The 27,423-nt window shown below is 44.1% G+C and overlaps 1 long non-coding RNA gene across 1 annotated transcript in view; it reads left to right on the top strand.

Moving 5' to 3' along the window:
• LOC142861020 (uncharacterized) overlaps window positions 1-27,423 on the top strand; it is a 230,320-nt gene that overhangs the window by 188,560 nt on the left and 14,337 nt on the right. Inside the window, exon 3 of the long non-coding RNA XR_012913480.1 lies at window positions 26,406-26,641. This is a non-coding gene — a long non-coding RNA (uncharacterized LOC142861020). The remainder of the gene's footprint in view (window positions 1-26,405; window positions 26,642-27,423) is intronic.

Here is a 27,423-nt window from a genome sequence, read left to right as displayed (position 1 = left end):
TGAATTTCTCATTAATAAGTTTTATTATGAGATAATAGAACTAAATTAATTAATTCTAGAGCTAAAGTCTATCAATGATTTATTGTGGAATGTGATTGAGGTCATAAAACAATATTCCCATCAGGATAAACTGCTTTCAGGCTTCAGTATCAGGGAACTGTATCCCCCTACTCAAGCAGCTGTCTCAGTTTTAATTTTCTGAAAATGATTTTTCTCTTTGCTTTGGCTGCCAGGAAGCTCCAAGCCAAATGTTAGCCCCACTCTGGTAAGTGCGTAGAATGTCTGTTGTGTATTTTGTGGATAACTTTATCCTTGACTATATCTTTGTTTCCTATTCCTTATATTACTTTTATTCTGGTTTATAGAATCACATGTATTTTTCCTGTTTTCTTTCTATAGGTGACTCAGATTTTTGTGGGGTTGAAATAGGGACTTCTTAAATAAATAAATAAAATAAATGCAGGTGGGATCTCAGGGGCCTTTTTCTGTAAAGATAATGTTGGCTGTGCTAACGTCCTTTCTCCTTCACTGCTAGTGTCTTGGCTGTGCTCGGAGCTGCTTGTTCAATTATAGCGCCAAGCTCCTGTTTTACAAGGCTTCCTTTGAGCACATCTAATCAGAAACAGCTCCTCACTGCAGTCTCTTTGTTCACTGACTGGAACCTTAAATGCCTCGCTTTGCCTAATAAATAACCCAGGGGCTCAAACTTGGCCTCAGCCTTTACTTAGAAAATGGAACTGGGGAAGCTCTGAAGCGTACTCAGAGCCAAGGCCATTGGAAGGTCAGGCATCGCTCAGGCATTTCAGGAAGGTTGTATACTGCTCCATTTCCTCCCACATTTATTGGACTTTTTTTTTTTTTTTCATAGAGCCCTCTGTGGTTGCTTCGATCCTGGCACAGAGGGCATTGGGTAAATCCTCTGGTGTAGGGACTAACAGGTGACTCATTGCCAGGTGACTCATTACTCCTGGGCGTGGGCAGAAATGTGAATGCCAGCAATGTGCAGGACTGGGTGAAGTCTCGGTAACCTTCTGTGACGTCTTGGTTACTTTCGTCTACCTGCTTTTCCTACTTTGAACATCAGATGGCGATTATCCAAGGGATATGAAAGAGCAAGCGATATCTGTCACAAAGAGACCACGATCTGAAATTAGCCCTGTGCTGGTTCCGGTCTTGGGTTCAGATCTTAGCTTCATTGTGATGAGCTGTGCAAACTTGGACAAGTCGCTTTAATTCTTCAAGCTTCAATTTCTTCATCTATAAAGCAGAGAAGTATTCTTAGCAGCTCCCTTATTGTAGCTGTAAAATTAACTGAGATTGTGCTTTGTTATAGACTGAATATTTGCGTCCTCCCCAACATCCAGATGTTGAAGCCTACCCCACCAATGTGATGGCATTTGGAGGTGGGGCCTTTGGAAAGTGATTAGGTCATGAGGGTGGAGCTCTCATGAATGGGATTAGTGGCTTTATAAAAGGGATACCAGAGAACTCCCATGCTCCTTCTACCACGTGAGGACACAGTGAGAAGTTGTCCATCTATGAACCAAAATGCAGGTCCTCACCGGACACTGAATCTGCCGGTGCCTTGATCTTGGACTTCACAGACTCTAGAACTGTAATAATCAAATGCTTGTTGTTTGTAAGTCACCCAGTCTATGATACTTTATCATAGCAGCCCAGGTGGACTGAGACATGACTCTTCTTCTCCCCACCTCCACTTATACAGTTAACTCCTTTCTGTTCCCTCTTCATCTCTTGGCTTAGGAGATGTGACGTGGGTGGCAAGGCTTCTCTGATCTTTCTGACTGGGGCAAAAACCCCTTATTGTAAGGGGTTTTCATATTGTATTTTCTTATTTCTCCTTATTGTAAGGAGTTCTCATCATACTCTGCATCCTTCCCCCTGACACCTGTCACAGTTGCAGTCTGACATTTTCTTGTATGATTATTTAATGTCTGTCTCTCCCACCAGACCGTTAGCTCCACAAAGGCAGGCACTGGGTTTGCTTCCATTCACCCTTGTAGTCCCGGTGCAATAAAAAGTGAACAGGGAATGAATGAATGAATGAATGAACATGGCAAGTGGATGGTGTCAATCAGCATCTGCAGAGGCAAGAGAGCAAGGTGCTAACCTGAGTCTCTACCTGTGTCTACTGCAACCCAGACATAGTGCTTCATGCTTTAGCTAGGCCAATAGGCCTAAATTTCCACACAACACACTGTGAGCCAGGGTTGTGTTGTATTTATCTTGGATCTCCAGAACCATGTTGAACACAAGTGTAAGGCCCAATGAATGTTGTCTGTGTTAAAAATTTAAATAAATGAGCAAACACATCTTTATTACACGTATGGAACTGGAAAGTCACCTATAAAAGAACTTCTGTGTTGCTAGGATGGAGGTTTGAGTCCTCCTTAAACCTCATTTCTTGGAGGTACCAGGCGAAAAATTGACAGTTTCTAATTGGAAATGCTGCCACCCCCACCTCTTGCTTAACCCCAGCTCACGCAAGATGGTGTGTTCTTTATTTATTATACATGTCTGCATATTGAGATAATTGGGTTGTATAATATTGCATGCAGACTAATCTGAGAATGATTTCTGCTGAATAGAAATTACTTATTTTGATTCCTCGGGGGTTTGTTTTTGTCAAAACTCATGTAGTATTTAGCAAAGTAATCATTGTTCAATTGCCAAGCACAGGAAGTGTAAAATTATCCTAATAAGAATGAAAAGAATGAAGAGAACGAGTGTTGCTGACCTCGTCAACTTGATTAGTGAGGGTGTTTCATCACCTTCTCAAGGCTTAACCTCAAACGTTGCCTGTGAAGATGCCCATGTACCTCTGTATCTCACCGGCCCTAATGAGATATGCAATTTGTCATATGGTTGTTCAGCCAGAATAGAAACAAAAGAAAATATATGGAAGAAGAAGGTGGACATTTCTGAAACTCATAAGAAAACTGTTCAATAGCAAATTAATACCCAAACTGGAAGGGTACTTTTGAAAGAAAGGAACCCGGGTTTTCTATATATAGATATATGCTCTATGACCTTGACTTAGTTGCTTGACCTCCATGGTCCTCAATTCTCCATCTGTCAGATGGAGTTAGTAGTAATGCCTACCTTATGTTAGCTTCTTATAGTCAAGAATCTGTTTTGTTCATCTGCCTCATTCAAAAGGATTGTTGACCATTTGGCCCCTTTGTGCTTTGTGGACAGGTTTTCAAAAAAATAATTCTTTTATTTTTAATTATTATGAGTACATGATAGTTGTATATATTTATAGGGTACATGTAATGTTTTGATACAGGCTACAATGTGTAATGATCAAATCAGGGTAATTGGTGTATCTATCACCCCAGGCATTTATAGTTTCTCTGTGTTAGGAACATTCTAGTTCTGTTCTTTTAGTTATTTTAAAGTATACCATAACTTATTATTGATCACTTTGTTGTGCTATCAAATATTATTCATTCTAACTAACTATATTTTTGTACCCATTTATCCCTCCCTCCCTGCTACCTTTCCCAGCCTCTGGTAACTATTATTCTACTCTCTGTCTCCGTGAGATAAATTATTTTTAACAGTTAGCTCCCACATATGTGTGAGAACGAGCAACATTTGTCTTTGTGTGCTTGGCTCATTTCACTTAGCATGATGTTCTCCAGTTCCATCCACGCTGTAGCAAATCACATGATTTCATTCTTTTTTGTGGCTATATAATATTCCATTGTGTATATGTACCACAATTTCTTTGTTTGTTCATCCACTGATGGACACTTAGGTTGATTCCAAATCCTGGCTATTGTGACTTGTGCTGCAATACACACGGGAGTGCAGGTCTCCCCTGTGATCCACCACATTGTCTCTCATGTATTCTTGCTCGGAGAACTTGGAGTTATCATTCTATATTTTCTTCCTGTGATGACAGTGCCTAAGATGTTACAACTGTTGGTCAGAAAAAAGCCAGTTGTCCTGTTTATCTGTTACAAGGGGACCAAGGCACATTTCTTTCAAGAGATAGGACCGAAGAGCTTAAAGGTATTTTTTTTAAAGCCAACATTTCTTAAATGTTTAGAGGGTGCCAGACACTGTTGTTCTAAGCGTGTTCTGTGGATTCTCTCACTTAATCTTTGCAACAACCCATTCTTCTCGTGTCCATTTTAAAGATGAGGAAGCTGTGGCTTGGAGAGGAAAAGTAACCTTGCCAAAGCTCGGAAGTTGTGGAGTTAGGAACTGCAGGCAGGTAACCCAGCTCTAGAGGCTGGGGTTGTTTTCTACTCTGCATGCTGCTTCTTGACATGACACCCTTAAATCTGCTCTCACCCCATGTCCTCCATGAGGGTGACTTCAGGTCTGACAACGGGTGTTATTCACCTCTGCATTCCTTGAGCTCAGCTCAGGGCCAGGCCAGGGGAAGGTTGGGAAAGTGTTTGCTCAAGTAATGGGTGCAAGGGAGGGTCATCTCGGTGATGTGCTGAAACAAGAACTCCTAGCTAAAGCCATGAGTTCCTTTTAGGGTCCAGGGCCTTTGAGGAGCCATCTTAGTTGCTGGTGCAAACCCAGTGGCATTGAAATAAGAAAATACAAAGGGAGAGGTAGGGGGTTATTGAAGGGTATCACAGCATCTCATGAAAATACAAAATGCCATCCCTTGGCAAGTTGGGGACAAGGAACTGGCCAGGCAACAAGACTGTCTGATCTCTCATCTGTAATTCCCTCTGCATATATGATTCATTTTTATCCCTCTTCAGGGGAGAAAAACATTTTTTACGATTTTTTTTTTCTTGCTAAAATGACCTTCAGAGTGTTGTTGTCTTAGTTCAAGTCTGAATTCCAAATTCCTGAGAGAGGAAACCCGATTCCCTAGGTTGGTTGAGATGTTCATCACTGGTCTCTTCCCCAGTGGCCTGAGGAGGTGGTTTATAGGCAACCAGCCTATGAACCTGGTCGCCTGGTCGCCAGAGATTGAGGAGATGGGAAGAGGGGTGGGGGTGGGGGAAACACACCTGAATGTGAACACCCAGAGCTCCTGCACCAATGGTAAAGTAGATCTGACCCAGGGATATCTGAGTTAGGGGACAAGACAGTGGTTGGCTCAAGTCAGCCCCTGTTTGCCACAGAAATGTGCCAACAACCTTGAGAACATGGTACCCAAGGGAGGAGGCCCTTCAAAACTAGCCACCAGCAGATTTGGGGGCCATATTTAAAATTATTTTCTCGCCCTAGCGAAACATGGTGATGTGTAAACAGTTTCTCAGGGAGTCCTTTTGGAGAAAAAGTCTTTGATAGCAGGAACTATGTCTCTGCTGTAATCTCAGCCTACCCCCAAGCCTGGAGTATGTACAGCAGACAAATACGGATTTATTTATGCAGCCCTACCCAGGCTCTCATACCAGGTATATGTATGATTTAACCTTCAGCAAAGGGCTTTATGAGTCCAGTTTTTTTTCCTTCCCACTTTATAGACGAGGACTTGGAACTTCAGAGAATTTAAGCAACTCAACCAAGATCAGAGTTTGTACATTATGGGATTTAAATCTAGGTTTATCCAACCGTGTATCCTGGCCTCTTTTTGTTACTCCGCAAAAATCTCTCTGATCCAAAATGAATGGCTTGCGGGGGTAAAAAAGAAAAAAAAAAAAAAAACCTAAGTGATTTATCTTCCACCAGAATTGCTGGAGGAGGAGCGGGACCTCTAGGCAGCGGAGCACCAAGCATGGCGGGGATGCTGATAGGGGCCTGGTCTTAATTAAGCTCGGCTCTCATCAGTGACACTTTGGCGCTTTGGCTCTGGGGGCGAAAAGCCATGCATACCTAAGAGCTCGGGGTAAACAGAGCGGCTGGCTGCCAGGGCTGGTTCCTCTGTCAGCGGGAAGTCTAAAAAGGCAAGTTTAATTCGCGGGAAGGCAACACACCCAGAGGGCAGAGAGTGCTGCTCTGCGGATGATCGGTGTTACATCAGAGGGAGGAAGGAGGGCGAGGAAGGCTGCCAGAGCTCCAGGGGCTGCCTGGAAGACAACGTGTTCATATTCAATGCCCAGTGTCCGGCGAAAGCGGACTCTTCGTAGATGTGATGAGAATGAAAACCACCCGCCTGCGTCTTTGAAAGCATCTCCAAGGCACAGGCTCTGCCATTCCTCTACGATATTCCTTTTGCTGGAAACTTTTCCCATTTCTTTATATCATCCCAAGATACACAAGAGTGGATTTGCCGTGGGCCAGTTCCTTGACAAAGACCTGATTCTTCAACAGGCTTCAGAATGACTCTTTTACAAGTTATGATCAAGCCAATTCATCATCCGGGAAAACATATTGATACAATTGTTCGGGTTGGCCGAGTAATTATTCCTTAAGTTACACGGGGGGCAGGAATGATTGGGAGAGCAATATTTGCTTGGTCTCTTATAAAGCTGATGGTTTGCCTAAGCGCTGTGTGTGGTGTGCTGGGGATACAATTTATTGAACAAGGTGGAGTAGTGGCTTTTGAGACTCCAGCTTCATGGACGTCAAATCATAACCTTCGTCCTTAGCCGGAAGGATTGTTGCGAGGATTATATGAGGTAACGGCCCAATGAATGGCTCATGGTGGTTCTCACACTTACTGGGCTTCTTTTCAGACACATTTGTTTTACTTAAAACTTATATAATGTTTACTAGATGTTAGACACTGCATTGCAGATATTAACTCATTCAACATTCATATCCACCCTTGGATATAGATATTGTCATTGCCTTTGTTTTACAGAGGAGGAAATGGAGGAACAAAGATGTTAAGTAATTTATTAGGAATGTCAGTAATTTAGCTAGTGTATAGACCAGCTAAAGATTCACTGAAAAATCACTGACATGAGGCAGAGTGACTAATAGGAGAAGAGGCATATACACTTATTTAATGTGTATACCCAGGAGCCTTCAAGATGAAGACCCAAAGACACAGGGGCCATTGTCCATTTTTATGCTTAGGTTCAACAAAGTATGGACAGCCATGTAGAAATACGATTAGGCTAAAAGGGTATGATCTAACGCTAATAGACGGAGTGGGAAACCCAGCAAGGCCTGTCTGTCTAGCTTCTTCTTGGCTTCTCTGAGCAGCATCCTTCCTTCTGGGTGTGGGGCAGGCCTCTCTCTGGAATGGGGGTCTCATGACCTACAGTCAAACCAGTTATGTCACTCAATTTCTTTATGGCCAGTTTTTACATAGAATAATTTCAGGTTTTATGGCTGGCTTTCTGGAAAAGGAGTCCTGGTTTTTGTGATCCACTTTGGGGAAGAGGGATGCTATTTTCTTTTGGTGGCCTCGGGAAAGGATGGGGCTGAGAGAAAGGAGGACAGGAGAAGTCAGATAAAAACTTCTGCTTCTAAGGCTGCTTCGGAGGCCCTTATCCTGGGGTGCTGTTTTCTGAGCCCCGGCACCAGTAAAGAGCAAAGCTGAAATTTGAACCTGGACGCTATGGTGCTAGGGTTCCTGCTGTCAGCCACTGTGCTATGCCGCCTTGAGGAGTTCTGCTGCTGTGATGCCCGCAGGTCCTGGGAGAGCGACTTGCACAGAGCCGGGAAGGCTCCAGGAGGGGCACGCTCTAAGGGAGCTGGGATGAGATGTCCCTGGGGTCAAGCTCTATGGATGCTCCAACTTCCAAGAAGGGTTCTGGTGGCATATGGGTGACATTGTGGCCAGAGACCTGAAATCTCTATAGCAGATCCTGCTCATGTCTTCCGCATCATCCCATTTCAATGTGCTCCAAACGTCTTTGAGCTGTACTATCTTCATTTCCACATTTCGGCATCTTCTGAAAAGCCTTTCTGTGCATGCGCAAGGTGGGCTGAATGTGCCAGGAAATTAACACCCCTAGGGGCAGCTCTCATCCGGTGTCTGATGGGAGTGGGTGTAGACATAACCCAACTTTTGCATGCTGAGGTATGTGTTCACGGCTTTCCCCAAAGTTTCCCTGTGGGATTAAGCTTCAGTTTCCTGCTGTGGAAATTGGCTTGTTAATGTACCTTTTTACTGGCTGCTTTCCTTCCCCTGTACGATTTCCTCACTTTCCTTCCAGTGTTCCATGAACTTTCAGAAAAACAACTTGCGCTCAGATTATTGTCTCAGGGGTCTGCTTCTGGGAGAACCCAAACAAAGACATGCTCCAGTTCTGCCCTGACACTCAGTGGTCTCTCCCAAGGATTCCTGAGTGAGGAAAGTACAGTATGTGCAAAAAGCAACAGCTAAATGGGAAACAAAGTATTGCTTTTTAAATAGCCGGGTAAGCACCCAATACTCCCCGGTGCATGGCGGTAGAACGCTAGCTGGGGAATGTGGACTAAGGCTGCAGGAGGGTTTATTGAGTCCCCTGCTTGCAATTTCCTGTCTCTATGTGCTGACAATACGGGGGTGGAAAGCCAGAGGGAGTTCCAGTCAAGGAAGCAGGCCATTAAGGCACAGCAACCGCATCCAGCCGTGGATGTGGCTCAGTGGCGACACAGGGCTCAGAACAATCAGATTGGCAACTCCCCCTCTTTTTGGGGGGGCGGCTAGAGGTGTGGGTAGAAGATCAGAGATGGGGGAGAAATATGAATGTTGCATCCCGTAAAGGGGCTGAGGACCTGAGACAGATGCCCAGGCCTGCCTCGGTTTGTCTTCTTCTTCTTCCTTGTTAGTGTCTTTGTGGTCATTGACTTGCTGCCCAGGGAGATGTTGAATTCATTTTGTCTAATAGCTTTTTTGTGTGTGTGTCAGAGTCTTGCTCCGTTGCCCCGGGCTGAGTGCCGTGGCATCATCGTAGCTCACTGCAGCCTCAAACTTCCTGGGCTCAAGCAACCCTCCCGCCTCAGCCTCCCGAGTAGCTGGGACTGCAGGTGCACGCCACAATGCCAGGCTAATTTTTCTATTTTTATTAGAGATGGGGTCTCGCTCTCGCTCAGGCTGGTGTTGAATTCTTGAGCTCCAGCGATCCTCCCTCCTTGACCTCCCAGAGTGCTAGGATTACAGGCGTGAGCCACCGCGCCCAACCTCTGACAGCATTTCTTAGCCTTTTTTTGGATATGATTAGGAGGGAGCTAAATAGTATTTTCAGGATATTTCAGTATATTTTCAATTTCGTCTCTGTTGCACAGTAGTGAGGTGTCTGAAACACCTGTGGAGGTTTTTTATTATATTAATCTGTTTGTTTTGTATGTCACAAATTGTAAAGAAGACACAAAAATAAAAACGATGATGATGAGGACAATGAAAATGACAGTGACAACTTAGAAATGGCAAAAGAACTTGCATTTGTTGCATGCTTGCTCTGTCCCAGGCAGCGCAGGAAATGCTTTGTGTATATCTCGTGAGTCCTCACAGCAAGTCTACAAAGTAAGTAATATCGTGTTCATTGTGCAAAGGAGGAAGCTGGTGTTTGAAGAGGTTGCATAAGTTGCTACCTGTCACAGGTTCAGCGTGTGAGATTCTTTAAATGAGACTCCTAGTAACGTGTTCAGGCTTTTTCTTGATAATATCCTTGCTTGTGGAATATTTAGATATTAATGAAGGAGAAAAATGGGGAAGAGACTTGGCAAGATGCCGCTGCATAAGTGGCTGGGGAAAGAGCTATGTGGGTTTTTGTAAAAGGTTACCATGACCATGTGTCTTGAGATATTTCATCGCATGCTCCCTTGATGAGATGATTTTTAAAGAAACATCACTGCTCTGTTAGCCTTCTCCCCACAAACTCCATAAACACCAGGGTGGTTGTCCGCAGAATCGGGAGGGGGTCACGATAGAATGAATGAATGAATGAATGAATGAAATAGTCATTACTCTTTTGTTTAATCAAAATATGGCTTAAACTTGCAACTCCCCAAAGGCAGAGAAAAATGTGACAATGTCTCTGAAGAGCTGGTCACACAACTGGCCCTTGTTTAAGGGTGAAAGGAGGGACCTGGGCTAAGGCATGAGTGTCGATCCTGGTCTTTGGGACCCACCTTTGCAAAGGCATCCCAGGCTCTGTCCAAGTTGTGTCTCTTCTGGCCTGGAAAGAGTCCAACCTTGGTCTTTTCTTTCCCCTTCTATTGACTTATTTATTTATTTTTGTTATTCATCTATTATGCTTTTTTTTTTATTTCAGCATATTATGGGGGTACAGATTTTAAGGTTTCAATAAATGCCCATTTCCCCCCCCCCCCAAGTCTGAGTCTCCAGCCTGACCATCCCCCAGCTTTTTTTTTTAAATTTCAGAATGTTATAGGTACAAACATTTGATTACATGATTTGCTTTTGTGCAGTTTGAGTCTAAGTTATAAGTGTGCCCATCACCAAGGTAGTATGCATTGTACCTGTTAGGAGTAACTCTGCCCTTCCCCTCCTTTCCTCTCCTACCTACTTGGTTTCCGTGGAGTTTTACTACTGTATGCGCACATGGGTGTTGATCAATTAGTTTCAAGTTAATAGAGAGTACATGTGGTGTTTGTTTTTTCATTCTTGCAATACTTCATTTAGAAGAATGGTCTCTAGTTCCATCCAGGTTGTTACAAAAGGTGTTAGTTCACCTTTTTATGGCTGTGTAGTACTCCACACCACATTTTATTAATCCACTCATGTATTGATGGGCACTTGAGTTGATTCCACATCTTTGCAATTGTGAATTGTGCTGCTACAAACAGTCATATACATGTGTCTTCTTGATAAAATGACTATTGGCCAATAAACATATGAAAAAATGCCCAAGGTCTCTAATCATCAGGGAAATGCAAATCAAAACCACAACGAGATATCATCTAACCCCAGTGAGAATGGCTTTTATCAAAAAGTCAAAAGCAACAGATGCTAGAGTGGATGCAGAAAGATAGGAACACTCATACACTGCTGATGGGACTGCAAACTAGTACAACCTTGATGGAAAATAATATGGAGAGTCCTCAAAGAACAAAAAGCAGACCTACCATTTGATCCAGCAATCCCACTACTGAGTACCCAAAGGAAATAAAGTCATTTTATCCTCTTTTATTTTTATTTGAACTTCAAGGGAAGAAGATCTTGACATTTTCACTTCAAATAATTTTCTGGAGAGTGCGATGTGGGGGCACTGCAGGCTTGGCACACCAGGATGCACGTGTGTTGGTTTTAAGGGCAAAGGGTAGTTCTCAGCGCCCCTTCTGACGCATTGGCACAGCTTATCTTCCTGGGTCCTTCACCTCTGTTTGCAAGCTGAGAGCTGGAATGTTGCAATGTGAGGGAGATTAGGAGCAGTAACAGCGAAAGCAAGCAAACCACTGAGAACGAAACCGGGGCTGGAGCTGAATTCTCCCATTCATCAATGTCTTCGCCAGGGAGTCCCTGTCACCCCCCAGTCACCCAAACAGCTCCCTGAGCCATCGCAGCCCCCACCACGGAGGCTTGCTGAGCCCTGGAAGCTGATTAAAAACCCGGTGAGTAATGGGGAGCAACACATGCCTCTCTGTTCCTCGGGTAAATCTAAGCAAGTTAATAACCTGCTTTAAAGTGAAAGCAAATCAAGTCCTATTTTAAACATTTTATTGACAAGCACAGAAACGCGGCTGTCTGTGGCCCAGGTAAATTTATCACTTGGCTTTGTTACTTGTTTCTGACGCATGCAACGGACAAGAGCCTTTAAATCGTCCAAAGCCTTCTATTGTTACAAGACAAGAGGAAGTGTTGGAGCAAAAGAAAAAACAAAACAAAACAGCATGAAAGGGAGATAACTTGCATTTCTTGACCTCCCACTGTAGGATCAGGACTTCTCTGGATACTTTCCTCGTATAGACACGTCGGATGCTCGGGCCGTCCTTCCTGGTGGGATTATTTTATTCCCATTGTACGGCTGTGGACACTGAGATATGGAGGCATGGAATGCCCTGGCTCAAACCACACAGAACAGGATTCGAAGCTTTGTCTGGTGTCGGCAGTCACCCTGTCTGTATCAGCCAGGGTCCCCAGACAGAATAGGTGACGCATTCACGTTAGGGGCACCCCAGGAGATTTAATTAGGGACCACTCACTCAGGTGAGAGTGAGGTGCAGGGAACTACAAGGCATGGGGCTGCAGCCCAGGACCAGCAATAACCACTACCACTGCTAAACCTGGAGGGCGGGAGAAGGGGGCTGTTGCTGGAACCCTGGAGGGGACTGTGCAAGGGAGGATGTTCTGGGAGGAGCAGTGACTTTGGGCCCCCACGGACAGAGCCAGTTCAGCATGAGTTTCCATGGGGAGAGTCACACCGGCTGGCCCAACCAGAAGCCAGGGATCCCACGGATGTGGTCCAGGCTGGCCAGCCTCCCAGTGTGAAGGGCAAGGATCTAGCACACTGCCCCACTTTTCTGTTCCAGTGCGTCTCCCAGAATGTTTCCTTTTTCCCAGAAAGCAACAGACACCAAGCTGTACCAGCGGAAAAGACACTCCTCTAAAGAAACCTGGTAAATATCAAAGTATTTCTCCTTCAATGTAATTGAAATGATCTCAGACCACGTTACTTAGATTCCAGCCATGACTGACAATCCTATCAAGAGCACATCTCAAGGAACGTGTTCTAGCCGTAAAGAAACCCACCCGGCAGAAGGAGCAAGCACACTGGGTGGCAGCTGTGTGGGTCATTAAAACTCACCTCCTCCATTATTTAATATATCTTTACAACATCCCGGGGCAGGCAGGGAGAGATTTGCAATAAACTGTGTCTACTTTACAAGTAGGTCTTCGGAGGAGAAAATAAATGTCATTCTTTCTCTTCAAAGGAGAGTCCCTTTGCTGTACTGGGTCGGTTGTGTTGCTGGTCGGGTGGCTTTGGGAAGCTCCTTGCCACCAGGGAAGCACCCTCCAACTCCCAGAATGTCTGTGTTATCCTCTGTCACATTGCCCCTTCTCTTTCCACCCTCTTGTCATACCGAATGTCTCAGGATAATGGCCCGACTCTTTGTTTTATGATTATAAACCCAGAATTCAAAGCACCAGTGAAAGTAACAGTGTTCTACACCCAAAACCAGCATTTTGAGTCCCTCCTGGGTGCCAGGCCCTGTGCTGGGTTCTGTAGATGCAAAAATGAATAAAGCACAGTCTGAGCTAATGAGGGAGACAGACTCATATAAATTAGAAATGAAGGTAATTTAGGAACCCATGAATGAAGAGCACTCAAGAGTGCTCTGGATGTGCAGATGAAGGAGCGATTGCATTTGTGCGGGATGATCAGGGAGGGTGACATTGGGCTCTGGGGAAGGAATTCCTGAGGCAGAGATGGGGAAGGGGTACTACAGACAAGGGCAAAGGCATTGAAGATACGTTGAGGCGCAACAAGTCAAAAGGTGAGTCAGCAGCAAAGGCTGTGTGGAGTTGAGTTGGAGATAGGAGCTATGCCTCAGAGGCTTATTAAGGCTGGATTTTGAATAGCATCGATGCTATGGCAGTGCTTGTATTTATTTTGGGCAGCAGGGGATTAGGGAAAGTAAGCGGGGAAGTGATGGGGTTAGATCTGTGCTTTAGACAGATCACTCACATTTTGCTTATAGCCTGTGGTCGATGCTTGGCAAGCCCAAATTTCCGGAGGATTGAATTAAGAGGGTTCTCATTTACAAGAACCACCCTGCAGAGGGCAGGCTTATTCCCTTGCAATCCCAGCCCCAAATCCCCTGACAGGTGAGAGAGAATGCAAGGAGGAAAGATGCTTGAATTTACAGAGACTTCTTTGGAAGCGAGAGGGAAATCATAGTTGCAGTTGAGACAGAAAATATTAAGCTGCACTTTTAAGTCCTAATCAAATGCAAGCAAAAGCATTTTCAAAGGCAGGAGTAATTGGTGGTCGAACAAAGCCTTCTTTTAAGCCACAAATGTTTTCCCACACCCTGGGACTGATAACAACAGCTTTTCCTTGCTCCATTCTCTCCTCGGCTAGCTACTTAAAGCAGCAGCAACCCTTCTTCAAGGGAACCTGGTCGAGGGGTGGAACTTACTGTGCCCTTGGGGCAGATCCCCGGTGAACTGTTGGTGGCCTTTGGGACTGGTGGTGTCGCAAGCCTGGCCAAGGAGGCTGTGAGGTTGGCTGCTTCACACACAGCTACACACACGCATGAGTGTGCACATACAGAGACACACGCCCAATATAACCGTGGACACTCACGCTCTGACTGTGCCACCGTTAACGTCACATTCCCACCGCACACCACATCACTCATCGCCCTCCTCACCCACTGCGACACACTCCTCACACTTAACTCAGCTCTGCTTACAGACACACACGCATCCACTTGCACCCCAACCCACACACACCTTCCCTGTACCACAGTCACTCATTTTGATCACTCACTTCTCTCCAAGTTTTCTCGCCCTGCCTTTTGTTTCTCTGTTACATTTTTCTCTCACCCCATGCCCTACCACTCACTCACTCGCTCTCTCCTCCCACACACCAGCAACCCCCGACTTTCCTCGTGCCCAAACCACCCACAACATACACAACCACACCTCATCCCAGAAAGAACAGTGCATAAAACCTTAGCCTAAATAAAAATTGCACAGTGACAGGATTATTGTCTAGCTGCCATCGATTTTTTTCTTCCATCCTCTTAACAATGTTTTATAACTCAGAGGTGTTCCTGACAACCATTTTGGGTATGTCTACACATCATTTTCTGGTACCTGAACCCGTACAGTTGGTTGAAAGTATCAGCTTCGGCCAGCTGGGGTGGCCTCCCCTTAAAGGTGGCCTTCCCTTGGGTTAGTCACTTCCTCCTCTCCAAACCTCAGTTTGCTAATCCATAAAAGGGAGAGAAAATGAGGTTTTAGGTTTGAAAACCAAATGGGTAGGATAATGTAAAGCTCTTAGATCAGCTCTAGCTGCATAATGAATATAGGCAAAAGCTAACCCCTGATATTATTTTAAGTGACCTCCAGCATTTTAAATTCGGTTTCCATGCAAACTCCAGGCCTCTGTAATACGCCTGGATTTGTGGGTCCAACTGAGGGAAGGCCGTGTGTTTCCTGTTCAGGTCAGTCTCTGTGCGGTGGTCTCCATAGGCCACCCACAAAGGTGCTCCAGTGAGTGGGTTGACAACCTGCTCAACAAGAAATCATGGCTTGGAGGAATCTGTGGAACTTCAATTTTTACAGAGCAAGGGGTCAGGCAGCACAGAAGTTATTGCCAGATTATTTGAACACGAAGACCAGCCCTGCAGGAAATCTGTGGCCAATGCACCTAGTGGCTTTGGGTGAGGTTAGCTTTGAGATTTGGAGTAAAGCACTGGGGGAGGAGGGGCTCACAATCCTTTGGGGATCTGGTCTCAGTGCATCTCCTCCTTCTGGGACAGGGAAAACTCTCATTGTTCCTTTGATGCGCAGCCTGAGCCTTTGGGGATGTTTCACAATGAAACTTACTTGCTTTTCTTCACCAGTGATGATAAGACTACTTCCCTTTATTGAGTGTGATTACATTCCAGGGATTATGCTAAACTAATGCTCAAAGAATCCTCATAGCAAGGGGAACCCTCATACACTGTTGGTGGGAGTGTAAATTAGTACAGCCGCTATGGAGAACAGCATGGAGGTTCCTCAAAAAACTAAAAATAGAACCACCATATGACTTAGCAATCCCACTGCTAGGCATACATCCAAAAGAAAGGAGATCAGTATATCAAAAAGTTGCCTGCACTCCCGTGTTTATTGCAGCACTATTCACAACAGCCAAGATTTGGAATCAATCTAAGTGTCCATCAATTGATGAATGGACAAAGAAATTGTGGTATGTATACACGGTGGAATATTATATAGCCATAAAAAAGAACGAAGCTATGCCATTAGCAACAACATGGATGGAACTGGAGAACATTATGTTATAAATAAGTAAAATAAGCCAAGCACAGAAAGGCAAATCTCACATGTTCTCACTGGTATGTGGGAGCTAAATATTAAAAATAATGGATCTTATGGAGACATAGAGTAGAGTGATGGTTAGCAGAGGCTGGGAAGGGTAGAGGGGAGAGAGGTATAAAGTTATCCATTATGGTTAATGGGCACAAAAATATAGTTAGATAGTCAGATACAATGAACAATATTTGATAGTGCAGCAAAGTGACTACACAGTCAACAATAAGTTAGGGCATACTTTAACTAAAAGAGTGCACTGGAATGTTCTAGCACAAGAAAATGATAAATGCTTGAGGTGATGGATACCCTAATTACCCTGATTTGATTAATTCACATTGCCTGTCCCAAAACATCACACATACCCTACAAAGACCTACAACTGTTATGTACCCATAATGATTAAAAATAAAAAATTGAAAAAAAATCCTGATAGCCACTCTGTTAACGGTTAATATTCTTACTGTGTAGGCAAGGACACTGAGGCTCAGACTGAGGGGAAGAACTTCCCCTTGGTCAGACAGCATGTGGCAAAGCGAGGTTACCTGGAGGTGTAAGTCCTGGTGGAGTGTGAGCTGGAGGGACTGGTGGAGGAGGAACAGAGGTGCAGAAGGACAGACACACACGATGGTGACGTTGGCTGCTGGCTGGACTTGTGAGGCCACCTCTCCCTATCCCTACCCGCCTCTCTCCCTGCTGGGTTAACGTCCCCTTTCGCCCATGGACGTCTTTCTGGGCAATTTGATCAGTCAGAAATCTTGTTACTGCTCCGCCATCCGCCTCTTGGAGAATGACACGGGACGGCTCCACCTGTCACCAGCTCTGTCGGACACAGCTCTTTCATTGGTCTCATCTTCTCTCCAGAACACAAGGGGGAGGCACCAAAGGCAGCGCCTCTCGAACACGGCCGCCAGTCCACACGGGGCCAGGCACTCAGAGAACCTGCAGCACACGCCTTCACGTCCTGCCCTCTCAAACACCTGCCACTGCCTTCCTGTGTTCTCGGGTTGGGTTCCCCCCACCGCCCCCCTGCTGCCTTTCATCAGGAATGTAGTTTGGTAGACAAGAACAGAGCATCGAAGTCTGGAAGAGCAGGGTCTGAATTTCAGCCCTTAAACTGACCAGCTACAACTTTGGACAAGCCCCCATCCACTCTCACGATCCCCAGTTTTCAATCTGCAAAATGGAGTCATAGCAACACTTACCTGCCATAGGGTGTTGTAAGTGTGAATTGATGATCCCATGCAAAGGCTAATTTTATCATAATTCCCTCTGACTTAGTGGTAGAAACAGCAATGCATCCTGAAAGCATGGCTCCCGCTGGGCCTCCCTTCCCACTGGGAGGCCCGAGACCCTGAGACCCCACAGGGAGGCGGGGTGCTGCCCAGCATGTCTGCAGGAGAGAACGAGCCGTTCTGCTTCATTCTACTTGGCAGATGGGGAGGCAGAGGCTCATGAGTGTAAGGTGTCTTGCTTAAGACCTCCCAGAAAACTGGTGGAAGAGCACAATCCTTGGGAGAAGGAACTATAATCACCCCTATTTTGAGAAAGCAGGGGCCCAGGGAGGCTAAGAACTTGTTCAAGATCACATGGATAGCAAACGGTTGAGTAGGGAGGCAAACTGAAGCCACACAAGTTCTGAATCTTGCAGGAAGAACGTTGCGTGACTCAGCTTTGGGGCATGGACGGACCTCACTTAATTGAGCCAGAAAGCTCCATGGGTGTCATAAGCTTTTCTTTAACCCCCTCCCGTGACATTCGTTTTGGCATCAGTGGCTTTGCTTGGGATGATTGAAGCCAGAGACCAGCAGGTCGCTCTGTGCTGCCCTGGCCACACATCATTGTACTCTCCAGTGTGTACAGCGTAAGAGAGAGGTTCCCAAGCCTCTGGCACGATTCTCTCCGACACTCTTCCAAATCTGCATTGAAAACGGTTTTCCTTCTCTGCCTTGGTTCTTCCTTCTGTATATTTCAGTACTCGAGTCCCTGATTTTTCACTTTCTTTCTTCTTGGTGCAGGAGAGGTGATGACCTGATATTTTCTGCTCACTTATATCTCTGCTCATCAGCCTCTTCCTCTTAGCCATCTCATCCTTGTGCTTTGTGTGCACAAAATCATGGTTTTCAACATGACGTTGTTGTAATCAGATTGTACATGGCTCCTATTTTATTTTCTAAAAATTTATAATTTTCTTCTTTACCATCCCCAACGTCTTCTCTCTCCCATGATTCATAGGTATTCTGTGCACTGTCTTAATGTACAAATTTTCACTCTACTGTCTGTATGTTTATTTAGACGTATGTGTAGGCCTTACTTTGGGTGGGTGTATTTGAAATTTGCCTAAATGGTATTGTGTTTTAATTCTCTGTTTCTGTTTTTGCTCAGTGTTGTCATTTGAGATCCATCCTTGTTGCCAGATGTAAATCTACTTCATGCTTCTAAATGGTTCATGGTATTTCATAATCTCAGATACTGTATTTTTCTATCCCCCTAGTGATGAGCATCTAGGTTTCCTCCAACTCTTTGGTACTATAAACAAGGGATGATTTTCCTCCTGTGTGTTTCTTTGTGGACCTTTGTGAGAATGTGTCTAGAATATGTATGCAAGAGTTGGTTTGCTGGGTTATAGACATTAAGGCCTATGTAGCTACTCTAACGGTGCCAGTTTGGAGAACTGTAGGAGTTGACAGTGTCATTGGTGATACAAAGAGTTTGCATTTTCCCCATATCCTCTCCAGATAGCACTTTTTGCCCATCTAAGGGGTATAGAATGTCATCTCATTATTACTCTAATTTTTATTTCACTAAATGCTAAAAGTTGGAGCCTCTCATCATTACATTTTAGTTAACTTGTTTTCTCCTTCCGTGATATGGCAAATACCTCCTTCCTGTCTGCCACCTGCCAGTGATATTCCTCACTGAAAAGACTTCTCACATTTGTCAACAAGGAAACAAACTCATTAATCCTCTCCCCCAAAGTTTGTGCTTTTGGGGTCCCATCTAAGAAATCAGTCTATACCCTGAGGTCAAAAGCTGTTTAAAATTTTCTTTTGTTTACAATTAAGAGGCTTACCTTTAATGTATTTGGAGCTTGCTTTTGTTTTTATTTTTATTTTATTTTTTTATTTTATTTTTTATTTTATTATTATTATTTTTTTGAGACAGAGTCTCGCTTGTTGACCAGGTTAGAGTGAGTGCCGTGGCGTCAGCATAGCTCACAGCAACCTCAAACTCCTGGCCTCAAGCAATCCTTCTGCCTCACCCTCCCGAGTAGCTGGGACTACAGGCATGAGCCACCATGCCCGGCTAATTTTCTATATATATTAGTTGGCCAATTAATTTCTTTCTATTTTATAGTAGAGACGGGGTCTTGCTCTTGCTCAGGCTTGTTTCAAACTCCTGACTTTGAGAAATCTGCCTGCCTCGGCCTCCCAGAGTGCTAGGATTACAGGCGTGAGCCACCGCGCCCGGCTTGGAGCTTGCTTTTGTATATGGTGTGAGGTAGGGATTTGACCTTTATCTATAAATACATTTATTACACATGTAATATATGCCAAATATCCAAACATATTTATAAAATAATCTGTTACTTTCTCCACAGACTTGTGGTCCTACTTCTTTTATATATCAAATCACCCCCTCTTCTCTTTCATGCTTTTCTATTTTACTGGCCTATTTGCTTTGCACCAGTACCACATTATTTTTATTTTTGTGGTTTTGTAAGATGTCTCAATATCTAGCTGAGTGAGTTCCCTTCTCTGACCTTTCCTTTCTCCTCTTTCTCCTCAAAAATTACTTTAGCTATTTGGGAATTTTATTCTTCCATATATGTTTTAAACCAGTTTGTCGAGTTTCTTATAAAGTCTTCCTTTGAGAAAGTTTGCCCCACAGGGTGGGTTGGGTGAATGAGTGAGACGATGGATAAAAAAGGGCTTTGCAAACTATTAAAAAGTCTCGGAAAGTTGCTACTGTGTTGAGACAACAGCAGACCTTTGGGTTTACCTAGGCCTGAGTTGCAATTTCTTGGAACTTAGCTAAATCATCTGATTCCTTTGGGACTCTGTGTCTTCATCTGTATGATTAAAGTTGATATTAACCAGCTCCCAGGCTTGCGTGAAGGGAGAGCAATTATTCGGGGCACCACAGCCTGGTGCATCGTAGGCCTGGGAGGTGGGACGATAGAAGGAGGAGAGTGCTGAGCCAGGCTTCACACAAGGGATCGGGGCTGCTGTTGACATGGTACAGGCTGCCTGGTTAATGAGATCATTCATCAACATTATGTTCAGGGCCATGATGAATTTGCCCAGATCCCCTGCCTGAATCTTCTGGGGGAAAGGACATTAATGGTGACATCTGCGAGCACAGGGATGTGTCAGCCTCCTGGAGTGGCGGTGGGGAGAGCATTTCCTCTCTCCTTCAAACTCTTTCTGCTTCAACATCTTAAACTCAGCAATGCCTGGTGGGACCTGCTGGGTTATTACTTATCTGCCCTAAAATCAACCAGCTCTGGGAGAAACGTCTGCTATGAAGCGCTCAAACAATGCTGGGAGGCAAATAGGTAAAGTGGAAAGGGCAGTGGGCTTGGAGGCAAATGCGATTGGATCTGCAGCTGAGCTCTTCTGCTTAGCGGCTGTGTGACCTTGGGCAAGTCATTTTGCCTAGTAATTATACCCACCATGTAGGGTGGTTGAGACGGTCACGTGATATAATGAACGCCACAGGAAGAAGACAAATGGTAACATGCCACAGACATGTAAGGCATTATAATCATTTCAAAAAAAAAAGTTCATCCTGTGCTGCCTTTTAGACAACAGTTTCCTTGCAATTTTAACTCCAGCCTTGCTGCTTCCTGGCTGTTGCAACGCCTCCCTGTGATTTATTGTGCAAACTGACCGGGGCAAGATGATTTAAACATGTTCACAAGTTGGCATGTGTGTATTTGTATGTACGTGTGTGTGTGTGTGTGTATGTGTGTGTTTATTTGGTTGGGGGTATTGCAAGATGAGAGTTTAAACATAAGAAAAATTATAACTAAACCCAGAGGTTTAAGGGATAATCAAAATAATTCGAACTTTTCATTCAAGTAGAAGTGCAGCTGATAATTGTGAATCTAGAATGGCCTTATGACTAACGATAATGGCTATCAGCAAAACCAACAACAATTAACAATAGCTCAGTATGTTGCGAATACTTAAGTGATTCACGTTTATTCTTCCATGTATCTTTTCAACAATCAAATGGATCCTTATCTCACAGATGAGGAAACTGAGGCTTGCAATGTTTAAACGACATGACTGGTTGGTTTTGGGAGCTGGGATTCAAACCCATGCCTGCCTGGCCCCCAATACCCAGGCTCTTAATGACTTGCAAAGGCCTGTCAGTTACCCTGGGAGATTCATTTGGGGGTCTCTTCTCTGTCAAGGGCACGATGTTGCAATGCTGTCACTTCTGAAAACAGCAATTTCTAGAACTGAAACTTCAATTTCTGAGATTGGGAGGCTGACACTTGGGTTGAGTCGTTATGCTCGGGCATGTCATTCTCCGTCACAGCTGTGGGGAGGGGGCATTGCAAAGACAGCAGAGAGGGAGACAGCCAGCTAGAAAATCAGAGAAGAAAAACATGGCTGTGCCTGGCAGAAAATTCTAGTTTCTTCAGGTCACGGGGGCCCTGATCCCTTTCCTAGTAACTTTCCATTCAACTCCTGTTGGAAGGCAGCTCTTTCTTAGGCCACTGGATCTTGTAAATACCTGCCCGCCCCCGCCACAGACTTTGGTTAAAGAATATGGCAGGCTATTTTCAGGTTGCTCAAGAATTTATTTTACTATTATTAAATATATTATATATATATTTTTTTACCACCACACAAGGAACACAACCATTAAAAAGCTTAGTTGAGGTAAAAGAACGAGATTAAAAATAACCTACGGATCTTAACTGCCAGAAGGTATTTTGGCTTAAAAGAGGACTTTGGAGCCAAATAGACAGTCAAATCCATGCTCCGTTACTCCCCTGCTGAGTCACGTTAGGGGAGTTTCTTTGTCCTTCTGAGAAGGACTAATATATTGCACAACTCTAGGGGGCATCACTCACCCCAAATCCCCAGGGGTGCTTTCCCATAGAATATTCTGTTCATGACTCCTCCCGAAATTGTGTAGAATAATGATCCTGTCTTTGAACATCACAGCCCCTATTTATACAATGAGGGTGATACAATAATAATCTTCTTCATAAGAATTATTTTCATAATTAGGTGAGATCATGAGATCCAAGAGGGCAGCAGTACCCAGCACACAGTCAGCGCTCCACAGTCTTCATTCTCTATTTTTCAGGAATTGGGGAAATGGAGATAAATAGGATACGGTACAATCCAGTGCTTAGGAAACCAAGCATAAAGATAAATGATGATATCCAAGTTGGTGAAACAGCATAAAACGGGAGATTGCAAGGTGATACGTGTCTAAATATTAGAAAAGTGACATGGTGGATATGATTTCCTAAGAGAAAAGTTGTCTTAAGTGAGGTTCCCAGAAGCAGAGGCTGAGATGAGGATTCATGTGCAAATGACTAAGGAAATGCTCCCAGTAGAAACTGGTAAAAAATAAAATAGTAGGGGAAGCAGGGCAGGGCAGGGCATGGGAAGAAGCAAAACAATAGTGTGGTTTCAGGGAAGCCCAAGCCTCGGTCTACTACTGCAGAGAAGCTTTGGAATGTAAACTTTCCCTCTAAGTGTGCTTCAGTTTGCAGCAAGGAGCTTTTATACCCCTGCCTTCGTCAGTCACTAGCTAGGGCTTTCCTAGGGCGGCTAGACTCCTGGGTGCTTTCTAGTCTCAAGTCACAGGTAGAATAAAAAAAAAAAAAGGACACAAGAGCTGGTGAGGAGATGCAAGTTCCAAGTATTTCCCCAAAGTGACCACAGCAATATTTCCCATCCCATAAGCTCTTTTTCTTTTTGGTAGAGACAGGGTCTCACTCTTGCTCAGGCTGGTCTTAAAGTAAGACCAGCTCAAGCCATCCTCCCGCCTTGGCCTCCCAGAGTGCTAGGATTACAGGCATGAGCCACCGCGGCCGGCCCCCATAAGCACATTAAGGACCTTGCTACTGCTCCATCCAGAGGTATAGTCTGTTGACTTGAGGGCTTCATAAGTGCCTTGATGAATGAACAGCAGAAGGAAGGCTATTTAACTTATGAGGCCAGATTGTGAAAGGTGACAGCTCTGTGCTTGGAACACTTGCACTTAGAATCCACCCACACTGCTTTAACGAAGCTCAGGCCACATGAAGAGACCCATGTAGGGAGAGACCAAGGATCCCAGCCCTCAGCCCTGGCTAATCTCCCATTAGCAGACGTCACTGGTTTGCCAACCACGTTAGTGAGCACTTTTGGAAGTGGATCCTTCAGTTGAGCTACCACATGATGCTGCACGAAACCAAGATGAACCACCCTCGCTGAACTCTGCTCAAGTTGCAGAATCATGAGCAAAATAAATAATCGTTCTTGTTTTAAACAACTCAGTTTTGGAGGTGACTTGTTATGTAGCAGTAACTGGAACAATGTACAAGAAACTGGTAAAAGGAATCTAGGTAGCACTATAACAGTGTAGTAGATGCAGTTGGGGCTATGTTAAGATTCTCTTTACCATGTTGGTGCACTCATTTCCCAGATCCTTGAATGTTGGCTGCTTGAATGGATTGGCTGCTCAATGTTGCCCTCTTTGGGGAATTTCTCGGGTCTAATGGGAGCCACCCCAACTGGGAGGTGTCCCTTTCCCTGGAAAGTCTACAGCCAATGACTGACACAAGGATACTAAAAGGCCCATCCCTCAACGTGGAATCAACTCTGTCATGCAGTTTGTGCTCTACATTTTAGTCTGGTCTCTTCACACTTGCTTAGGTTTCTGCTCCCCACACCAACTCCCCTAGCTCCCCTTCCCCTGAGAATGTTCTAGTAGTAAATCATTTGCATAGGAACTGCCCCCTCCCCCAATTTGGCTATGCTTATAGGGAACTTGGCATAGGATGGCGTTTTCTATAGAAGTGTCATTATAGGACTAACATATAAAATACTGTATATTTATATATGGTTCAGAAAATACTTATCACTGCCTGGGACACAATAGGTGCTCAAAAATGGTAGAGGTGATGATTATGCTGCAGTAATATGATGTTTCTTAGCAGAAATTTTGCATTTATTTGTATTTAAAAGATCCTCTAGGGGTGTAGAATAAGGATGTCTTAATAGCTTATAGAGGACAGTAGTCTTTGTGTCCTAATACCCAAGACTGGGCTGGGTAACACTGGATTTAGAAACTTCTGGTTCAGCACCATGACATGTGGACAGCACCCCATGGCTTCTGGACGGTGCACAAACAATTAAAATTATGTCCAATTCAGCACCACAACATGTGAAAGGCAGATGCCTCAATTAAAGGGCAATTGTTTCTAGTAAGTCTTGGTTGTAAGGTCTTATGCTATTTTTCACATATCAAGGCCCTCTCCCTTGACACCATCAGGATATTAGAAAAATCCCAGGGCCTGCCAGGGGATTACTCTGTTTATTAAATTTAGCCTCACAAACAGAGATGCTCTGCACTTTGTATCACCCTCGAGAACTTGAGCATTAAGGCATTCTATTGGCTTGAAACCCAGCAATTTCACAAGACAATAAAACAATGTATGTTCTTTTCAATTTTTTTTCCTGTGTACTTTATTTGCTAGGGGAAGTAAAACGTAGTGCAACGATACAACATTATGTGATATGGAAGCTCTCTGCTGAAATTAAATCTCACTATTACCAGGGTGAATATCCAAATCTGTAGTGTTAGCATTTTTACTTTTTGTATGCCAGTGGCTGCGACTTGATGTGATACTTCACTCCGTGAGTGTTTTTATATATTTTGTTCTAGTCTGGACCTCTGCAAATGAGGTGAGGGCATGGCTTGGTGTTCAGAAAAATTGCAGAATTGGAGGAAACCTCAGAGATAATCCAGCTCAGGTATTTTCTTGTTAAATACCAGGAGACTGATGCTCTGAGAAGCAAAAATGTTTTGCCTGTGGTCACAGAGCTGGTTAGTGAGAGTCAATAACCCTGACTCCAAGTTCCATATCTTTCAGCAGGTCTGCTACTATTGAAGTTGGGCAAACCACACATTGTTCCACGTAAGAGCAAACTTATTTACTGCATAAGCCCAAAGGGAGGTGAGGGGTTTGAACACTGTAAAAAGATTTTCCCCAATTGCAACAATATGTTATGCGTTCATTGCCATCAGTATTCAATGCCAGACGTGAAAGCTACAGAGAATTTGCTGAAGATGACATTCTAAGACATTGTAATAATACCATTGTAGCATGGTGACACATGAATTCCTTGTATTTGCTGAGCAAAACTTCCAAGAAAAATCAGGGTTTTCGAGAGTCTGACCTTTAAAAAGCTGAGGCATGGCACAATGGACATTGTAGCTCAATAGTTAGTACTCAGGCTGGACTTATAAACAGGTAATAGTGGCTCCTGATTTACATTAGGGATGCATAGTAACATAGTGGTTTAGCCTATAGGCTTTGGGACTTGGCACCTGGTGTTTGAATCCTGCCCTGCCACAATTTGTTCTTGGGCAAGTCATTTAATCTCTCTCTAAGCCTCAGTTTCCGGTATATACATAAATCAGATGATTTTAGTAATGCCTGCACATGGTAACTTTGTAGCTTAAATAAGATCATTGATGTAAAAAGTACAGTGCCCCACTTTTAGTAGCAGTCAATAAATGTTGTCTCTTATTATCAATGAGAGCCATTAATTGGCGAACATAAGCGGCATTCAGGCAGATTCGTAGGCAATTCACAGTAGCACCCTTTCATGTGGTCCTCACAGAAACCCCGAGTAGAGGATTATCTCCCTTGTATCACAAAGGGAAACATAATAGGACAGAAAAGTGAAGCAGCTTTTCAGCTCATCAAACTCATATCTGGTGGTGCCAGGTTTTGACTCCAAGTCTGTCTGACCCCAAAGGCTGTGTTCATGTCACTACATTTGTGGAACTGAAAGGGATCTTGGAGACCATTGAATCCAGTGTTACCACAGAACAGTAGGTTAAGAGGTATCAAATCAGAAATGAGCATTTCATAGACAGGTAATATTGAGAAAGAGAACTCATTCTCTGTCCAATTGAGAATCTACCATTAACATTGGTGTATTTTAGCTTCTATGAGCTTTCAGAGTAAATGAACCTGTGTAAATATATTAAATTCAGAATTTCCATAGAGTATCTCATAGGACTAGCTTCCTGTGATGCACTGATTGGGGATAGCAAACTCACATTGTAGAAGAGGACAAAAGTGCCAGGAGGGCTTGGTGTAGGAGTTATGAGATGAGGCATGAGCAGAGCCCAGTGTTCCAGGGCTCTAGGGCTCTGGGTTGAAAATCCACCCATGATGGTACTCTGCCATCTTTCCCTGCCCAGCAGCACTCTTAGCACCTGTCAGCTAGAGGGTTTGGACACCTTCTATTTCACTGTTAAGACCTCTTCCTCCTAAAGAAGAGGATTTCCCTTCCTCTCACACCATCTTCTCCTTCCTTTTTAGGGCAGCCCCATCTGTTGATGAATTCATCACTAGAGTGACAGCGTTCCGATGATGTACTCACATAATACATTACCAAAGTGCCAGTCCTGATGGCCCTGTGATGTATGACGCTAGCATTTGTCAATGCCCTGCAGTTCCAACTGAACCATTCATCACAGTAGCGTCTTCTTCATGGGGACACTGCACGGCGACTCCTTCCTAGGGAAATGAGGAACTGCGGAGGACGGAGCAGCCAGGTGAGTGCAATGCTAGACAGGTGTGTAGGGAGATGGGCAGAATGCACGCATCAATCCCAAAGTGAAAAAGAGTGCTCTGTGGGCTACCCTTGCAGAGCCTGAGTTCATTCAAAGGCTTTTGTCCAGATATATCAAATTAGATACTCCTGTAGGTGTTGGGGATTCAAATAATAATGCGGATAACAAATAGATAACAGTATTACTGTTATCTGTAGATAACAGTATTACTGTAGATAACAGTATTACTTCAGCTCTTTCTATGCATCAAACACTGTGGTAGATGCCTTGTAGATGTTATAAATGCTTTATAGATGTTTATAGATGCACTGGGTACTTGCTACGACCCCACTTATAGAATGACTCCAAATCCCAACTCCACCACTTATCAGCTATGTGACAGTAGAAAAATTAATGAACGTCTCTGGGCCCTGCTTGATAAAATGGGGATAAATACTAGGATCTGCCTTCTAGAATTTGTTGAGGATTGACTGAGACAATGTTTATATTTATATAAAAAGATGACCAGCAGGCCTGATGTTGGGTAGTGTTTTGGGGAGTAATGATAAGTAATTTTATTGGAAGAGGGAAGTATAGTAGGGTTTTTTTTTTATTAGAAGTAGGCATTAAAATATAATTAACACTTAGATCTTAGATTCTAAGTATCATTTTCCAACTAAAGGCATCAGGGCTACTTGGAAAAGTATCTGAATTTAGGGCTGTGGTAGGGATAATAGAGGTTGAACCTGGAACATCTTGCAGTGTTAGAAAGTAAAGAAGTGCCC

Source organism: Microcebus murinus, chromosome 19 (genome assembly GCF_040939455.1).
Source record: "Microcebus murinus isolate Inina chromosome 19, M.murinus_Inina_mat1.0, whole genome shotgun sequence".
Classification (NCBI taxonomy): domain Eukaryota; kingdom Metazoa; phylum Chordata; class Mammalia; order Primates; family Cheirogaleidae; genus Microcebus; species Microcebus murinus.
This window is presented reverse-complemented; position numbering and strand designations above follow the sequence as displayed.